This window comes from Cynocephalus volans, chromosome 2 (genome assembly GCF_027409185.1).
Source record: "Cynocephalus volans isolate mCynVol1 chromosome 2, mCynVol1.pri, whole genome shotgun sequence".
Classification (NCBI taxonomy): Eukaryota; Metazoa; Chordata; class Mammalia; order Dermoptera; family Cynocephalidae; genus Cynocephalus; species Cynocephalus volans.
In genome coordinates, this window is record NC_084461.1 from 22,600,236 (window position 1) to 22,608,608 (window position 8,373).

Genomic DNA, 8,373 nt, shown 5'->3' on the forward strand with positions numbered 1-8,373 from the left:
ATTTAATTATGAGACAATTAAGAAGGATAATTGTGATAATAAAGAAATATACTTGTAGTATAACAAGGTGTGACTCAGTATAAGTCACACTATGGACAGAGTAGACAGAAAAATGTGATGCATAGAAAAAAAAGAATCACTGAGCACTATTGACTACAATGTTTAATGAAATGTAAACTGCTGCTCATCATAAAAACACTGAGAATTTCGACTTTGCAAGGGGATTTATTTTCTTCAAATAATATATGTGACTCTTTCAGTGTAAAATGTCCCCCCAATATCTTTTAACAGGTAAATCAGGACAAAGCAGGAAGAAATTGTTAGAAACATTGATACAACATTTCGGTCAGCCACTGAATAATCTAGAGGAATTTGGTGCATGAAGCATTTCCCCTAACCCCAAAAATATGCCAATAGAAATGATCACCCAGTAACACTTTCTGAAAAAAACAATGGGTAGAATTTTTTACCATGTGCAATGCCTGAAAAAGGAATTTGTAGCATACATCCACCAAATGGTTACCCTCTCCCATGCGGCAGAATGTTCCCATATCTGGGTATTCACTTTCATGATGAATGGGGCTGGTGATGGAGCAGATGGTTGTGACCAACACTCAACAGTAGTTTTGACCAATCTGAGAACAATTCTCCAGTTGATTGTTCAAAGTGGAGAAATAAGGTGTTATGAGAACAACTGGCTCTGCAGAAGTCTCTGAAAATGACCACAGCTTTATTTTATCTTAGGTTTTCTATAGTAAAGGACACCATTCACCGTATTAAAAAAAAAAATAGAGATCTATTCATTTTGACAAATGTTGCCTCATGAAAAATAGGTACTCCAAGGTCAAGAGTTTGGATCTTCATACCAGCCAGGCACCAAAAGAAAAAAGAAAAAAAAGTAGGTACTTCTTATTACCTTATTCATCTAGAATAACTACCTATTAAAAACGAGGGCTTTTCTTACTCAAAGAGAAAATTCTTGAAATATTTAAGAATAAACTTACTCTTCTAGTTGCATTCAAAAGGCTATTCTGCTTTTTATCAGTGGATTCTCAGGTCATAAATTTACTCTGTGTATGTTCCTCTATTGCTATTCCTCAGCTGAATAATCACAACGAGAATTTAACATTACAAATGTCAAGAATCACGAAGTTAGTCAGACACGGTTTCCATGGATTCTGGCAGAGGACTTGAGACTCCCAGGCCAAAGAAAAAGAACTTTATTACTCACAGAGTAGTAGACAGTATGATTTTATATTTACATTGGCTTCTACTTTTTCTCCAAGCGTTAAGTGGGGGCAGTGGGGAAGTCAGCCCAAGTAAATATTACACACATAGTGGGTGGAGCTGAGAAGCTTCAAGCTTAGGAAAACTCACATCTTGTGAGGGGGTTGCTAGAAAACATTATCTTTATCATACTTTACTCATCAGGAAACATGTCTGCCCTCTGTCCCAAAAGGAGACACTATCTCTACCTTCCAAGGCTCTTTGCTATACAAAAACTCTCACACGATATGTAAAAATATCATGGAGAACTGCTTTCCAAAACAAACATATATCAAAATATTTGAAAATCAACTAAGACAGAGTAAGCAGAAGTAGAGGTGACATTCCAAATAAACACGGGAAATGAAATAGAATAGGAAAGCTAATCCCTCTTTAGCATTGCAAGTGTCAATTAACGTTTATGGTAATTCATATTTTCTCCACAGCAGATTTCTTCTTATCACATGCCTTTTTTTTACAAACTACTCTTGCTTCTTCTTCATTGGCAGAATTTCTGAGGAAGTTTCTTCTGCACTGTTGATCTTTTATTTAATTCACTAATCATATTTTTTACATAGGCATCCTTTATCACCATTGGAATATTTTGTGATTACTTTTGCAAGCCAATGGTACAGATGTTGGAAACCAAGGAAATATTAAGCTCAGTCATTTACAGAGGGCTTGTTGCAGGTAAGTCAACATTAAAGAATATACACAGAGTAAAATAGATGTCAGATAAAATAAATGCAACAGAAAATAAATTCTCATCCCGTCACAGGTTTCATCACTTTTCAAGAAGATTTTACCTTTACAATAATCCAAAATAAGCTCTTTTTTTTTCTTTTCAGTCAGAGACATTGCCTGTTTTTATTGGCTTGAGCTTGCTATAGATTTGTAACCTCAACCAAAATCTACTGTCCATTTAACCTTTATCAGCCTGATTGTAGCTTCTCCCCATGGTGCCCCAAAATAGATTTCCTGCAATTTACAGCCACTCTGCTCTTGGTATATTGGAATTGGCACAGTGTACAATAACTCAAACAGTAATACCTATCACCTAACGGTACAGACCTAAAGTGAAACAAATCCATTGCCCGCCCCATTCAAGCAGGATCTCTCAGGCAGCTCACGACTAATTGAAAGTCCTTCTTGCTTGATGTTTCTTACCTCCACGGCCAACATTTTGTAACAATATTATGCTGGATTTTTTTTTAACTAACTGTACAATCAAAAGAGTAATATATTTGCTTTGTATTCCATAATAGGTTTTGATGGAGAATTTATGGTATTTTATTCATTTTAACATTTGGCACAAGTATTTTTTGCACTCAAATAGCAAGCTGCCACATTAAATAAATTCCATTTACCACTATTGTTATTCTAAGGGTGCTTGTTTGCATTTTTCTATTAGTAATTAATTGATTCTTATGTTGTCTTGCTCTTTGCTCTCTTAACTCTCATCAGGAGAGTTGAATACAGATAAAGTAGTCTGTGTTTCAACTTCTGAAAATAAATATTGATATGATTAATTTTAGGTTGGCTGACTTCTTTATTGGTAAAATAACTGATTATACCATCTACGTGGTATGAATTTACAAGATGTTAGATGTTCTTTTACTTTCTGCTGTCTCAATCTGATTTTGATAGACTACTAATAACCCTTGAGAAGTTTTCAGATAGCTCTAAATACCTATATCTATACAGAACAAAAACACTGCTTCGGATAAGGCAAAGGCAAAATAGAAATAAAACAGTCCAATTTCTTAATTTGGTAATTCTATGTTAAAACAATATCAATCTTGAATTTTTTTTTCTTTTTCTCTTCTTCCTCTTCTCCCTAGTTCATTTTTGCTTGAGTGCTTATTCTTCCTCAATAATTAATTTAAAAATATTGATTGGTTGCTTCCAATGTGTGAGACAATGTGCAACATAATGAGTCTATAATCTGGGCAATGGAGACAAGACGATCCCTTCGCCTTACGCTGTAAAGAAGGAAGCAGACATTAAAATAATCAAACAAATGCAGTGAAACATGTCCTTCAGGTTCTTTAGTTACCTGCACCAGGTTTTAAAAGATCAGGGAAGGAAGGTCCAGACTGAGTCCTATTAAAATATACTGCAAAGGACAGACAAAATGAACTCTCTGTGGCTAAAGGAGACATTCAAATTGTTAAACAGAACCAAAGAACCACAGCAGGGTGTAGCAGGCAGACATGTATCTCTCAGCTTGCAAATATATGTCGCTGTGTTACTGACTGTTATAAGTTTTTCTTCCCTGTAACTGAGTAAGAGGCAACTCTCGGAAGATAAGGTCAAATCAGCTATAGCTGGGAATTCTATGCTGTCCTTCAACAAGTCCACCTGGTGCCACTCGTCCGCCCCGCCTCATTTTCTGGGAGGCCACTATGGTTCCAATTAAACAGAAAACAGACTCTATGGACATTCTTCTTTTCTCCTGATAAGAGGGGCCATATCAAAATCGGCCAGAGCCGGTCTATGGAGTCTGTGCAGTAATACACCTTGATGCCTTATAATTACATATTTGTTCACTCACGGCACACAAGTATGGCTTCTTATATAAATATTCATAGCATCCCTTCAAGTTCACTGAATATGCATGTAACCCTGATCCCAGAAGGCTCAAGTGTCAGCTTCCTTCCCCTCCCTCAGTGGAGGGTATATCTTCCATCCTGCCCAGGCTCCATATCCCCAGTCTGCACATTGTTTCTTTCCCGGAAAATAAAGTCTTCCTTTTTCCCTTAGCAGATCCCTTAACCCTTCTTCTTGTTGTTTTTTCCTGAATGGTTAGCAAGGAAGGGGATCTGAACCCTTGACCTTGGGCAAGGCAGCGCTCTATCCAGGGAATCTAACCGGCCGGCCCACCCGTGGTCCTTTTTATTAACAGTCCTGAAGACTGAACAGTTCGCTTCCACTTTCATCTGTTCTTGCTTCTTTATTATCACGTGATCCTCTTATTTTGCTATTTATTACTCTAAACATAATATGTACATATGGGTCTCTATGATCCAAACAAGAGTTTAGCAGCTACATATATGAGCAATGTGTAGTGTTTCAACACTTAACATTCTACAAGATTTCTTATAAAAATTAAGTGATACGAATTTCCTTTTGATAAATGTCATATTCATGTAGTGCCTCTCTCCACATAATTTCATTTTTCCAAATGACATTTTTCTTATTACACAAGTACTAGATGCTTATTGTAAAGATTTTGAAACCAGAGAAAATTTGAAAAAACATAACCATACAAAATTATCCTTCTCATAACTATAGACAACAGTTTGATATTTTATAGTTTGCATAGTCTATAATACATATATGCGTATATATCTCTGCATGAGTGTGTGTCTGTGCACATATAATTTTTCATATGTTCCTTTTCATGCAATTTTTATAACATGATTTAATAGTTGCATAGTATTTCACTTGAGAGATTTTCTATAAAACCAGTAAATAATTTTGGTCTTCAAACATTATTTCTAATTGTTTTCTTTAGCAATTTACACAATAAATATATTTTAACATAAATCTTGTATTTATTTGGTTGTCGTATATTTCCCAAGTTGCTGAATGGAACAGAAAAAAAAAAGACTTAAATTCTTAATGCTGCAACCAAAAGTTTCATTTTAAATATTCTATTTTTGTTCTTATTTTACTAAGTTTTGCTTTACTTCACCAAGCACTTATTTTAATGCAGACAATCTTCTTTCTGATGTGTTAGAATTGTATTTGAATAAGCTAAGTGAGAGTGACATCACCAGTTTTTGTACAAAGCCTTGGGGACAAGACACGGGTGATGAGAAGATCTCTGACTGTGACATCAGACACAGGACTTGAAAGATGCTGGATCTCCATCTGGCCTCGCGTTACTTCACTAGACTTCCTGCTTCTTCAAATCATCGGGCTGAAAACCATGTGTTCTTCCTACCGAATGCCTGTGGTGGCTTGAACAATGACAATCACACCACGTGCAGGAAGAGCCACTGCTGACATGCACATCATAAGCCACCCAAGCAAGATGACGGGACTGTTCTTAAGAATCACTGGCCTGAAGAACAGGTCTGGAGAAACAAGCAAGAGGTTACTTGAAGGAACTACTTTGCTTACTTCTTCCTCTTCAGTAAGCCGGTCTTTGCTTTAAGAATCTGAATGAAAAAGTCAGGAAAAGCTTTTTCTCGGTGACTTCGTTATTCAGGTGTATTCAAGAGTTGTCTAGGACTTTAGACTCAACCCCCTCTCTTGTTTCTGAATTTGGCAATTCATACCTTGCCTTTCTCCAACAGAAATGGCTTGCACTCTCTCTCTCTCTGAATATTGTAATTTCCCAAGAATCGATGAAAATTTACTGCTTCAGCCTTAGCCCTCTGCAGTCATTTAGTGATGTTTGAACTAAGTCAACTAATCTCAGGAATTTATGACTTATTCTTCCAAAAACGTTCGCTTCTCCAAGCATAGTCTTCATATAGTGTTCTAAAAATCTAGCATGTTATATACTTTTAATCCCAAGTCAAAAGACACATCTTCCAAGAACATTCAGCAAATGCTCTTTTTTTCCTTGATTTTTTTCATTCTTAATGCTTCATTTTGTATTCTGAGATAATAAACCATTTTTGTAAAAAGAAATCATATAATAGTAATGTTAATAGCATTAGTGACATATAGATTGTACCATTTTCAAAGTACTTTTCATAAGGATTAATATATTTGACATTCATGTCAGCTCTGTGAGTGCAAAAAGAGTTATTCTCATCCTCATTTTACAGATTAGAAAACAGAGGCACAGAGAATATAAATATGACCTTAAGCCCAGTAGTACTAAAGGAAAGAGTCAGAGGCTGAACTTCAAATTTTTTAACACTTAAACAAAAAGCATATTCCTGCCAGTACTCTACAGAATTTTTCTTAATTGTTCCATGCATTTAAGTTTTGACTAGTCAGTCGGAGCTAGAAGGGAATTAGCAGTTTATCTGCCTGCAAATCTCAAATCACGATGCACACTGAGGCTCAAAAATTCCTGTTTTTCACAGAGGAAAGGGTTTTAATTTGTACTGCATAAATAAATAACCAAAGTTGTCAGACTTTGCATGCTGATATTCTGTTTGGTAACAATCTATATTTGATACTTTCTTTTATAACTGCTATAGGTTCCTTGTTTTTGCACAAATCCATTTTCATTTTTTGGAGTAATTGGGAATACATAAAGCAGTTCATTAATATCAGAAATTCAGGCTTATATAATATAATTCAGCCATGGTAATTAGTGAGATGCTTATTTTTGCCTGAAGTTAGAAATACTCACTTTTCTTTTTCTTTTTGACTCCTGGGCCAGCTTTTTAAAACTAAGTAGAAATTTGTATAATTATCCAGTGGATTTCAAAGATTCTATACTGTCTATTGAATTTAAATCATGATTTTTTTTTCTAATCCTATAAATTCAGAAAAATGTAGAGCACTTCAGGGTTATAATTAATCCAATCAAGATATCATGTTTATATCACTTTACTTAACCTAGTTCTTATTATCAACACTCTTAGCCTATATACTAAAAAATAATAAGTTAAATTTTTATTTTAATCATTCTATTGCTGGCATTTTAAAAAGTTAAAGTTTTAAAAAATTTTACTCCATTTTTTCCCAAACACTTTATTCATGCACTTACCAATCAAATATTCATTTTATGTGTCACATATTCAGCAAGGTAATTGAATAGAAAAATAAATAGGATATGTTCTTGTTTTGACTTTCTTTAATATAGATTTTGATGGAGAAGGCATAAATAGCCAAGGAGAATATAATAAATGCTGTAATAGACGCATGTACGTGTTACTGCTATAATGCAGAAGAGGATGACACATTCTGTCTTCAGGTGGATTGGTTGTTGAAGGAACTTTCCCAGAAAAAGTTGCTTTTAAGCACAATCCTTCAGACTTTAAAACATTTTGCCAGATGTATGAGAGATTACTATGGGAAGAGGGATGAGGCACAAAAACACAGAGACCTAATATTCAAGCAATCAGAATGAGCAAAGTATTATTTGAGGAGACGGAATGTGAAGGGTTTGGGCCAGATAGATTAGATGGAGAGAAAATTTTTTTTATTATTTTTGAATATTCATGGGGTACAAAGCTGAGCATCACCACTCATGCCCAAGATGTAATGGCCAGATCCATACTGGCAGCACCGCCACCACCACAAATTGCAATTATACCCCATGTCCCCTACCCAATTAATCCCCGACCTCCCTCCCCATCCTCTTTCCCCCCACTCTACTTTGTATCCCTAGGTCTGCTCTCTTCCTCTGCAAGTCCAATGCCTCATTGAGGTCATTCTTTCCTTCCTTCCTTCTCTCTTAGCTCCCACTTATGAGTGAATACATGAGGTATTTTTCCTCTGTGCTTTGCTCATTTCACTCAACATAAGCAAATTTTAAATGTCAAATGTAAATTGTTGTTGAAGTATGGTTGAATTATGGGCAATGTAATAAGGCAGAACTTGGCTTGAATCTTGCTTCCACCCTGTGATATCCGATTGACTTTGGAAAAACTGCTTAACAGCTATAAGGCTTTGGTTTTTATATTTGAAATATGGGGATAAATAAAAATTTATATCTTGTGTGGATTTTTTCAAGTTTAAATAAAACAACAAAATGTATGTGATGAACAGACTGCCTAAGTCTACTCAAATTTTAGCAGTCACTGCTGTTGTTATTATTACTATTATTATTATTAAGTCTTTTTTTCATAGGAAGATGATTCCAGCAGCTGTTTAGATGACCAATTAAAATATGAAGACACCACAGTCCCGGGAATCTTTTAATGAAATATTACAATCATTTGTATTATCAATGTTTTATTAACAATAAAAACAAAAACATTACCTCAATGTATTAAGTGCCTTGTATCATGTTAAAAGCTGCATGAGTTGTTTTTATATATTACTCAAAACAGCCTCATGATATACATATGTGTTATCACTCAGGGTTCTCCAGAGAAACAGAACCAATAGAAGATATGCCATATATAGAAATCTATATTATATATATATATAAAGAGAGAGATTGATTTTAAGGAATTGATCAGCTCATGT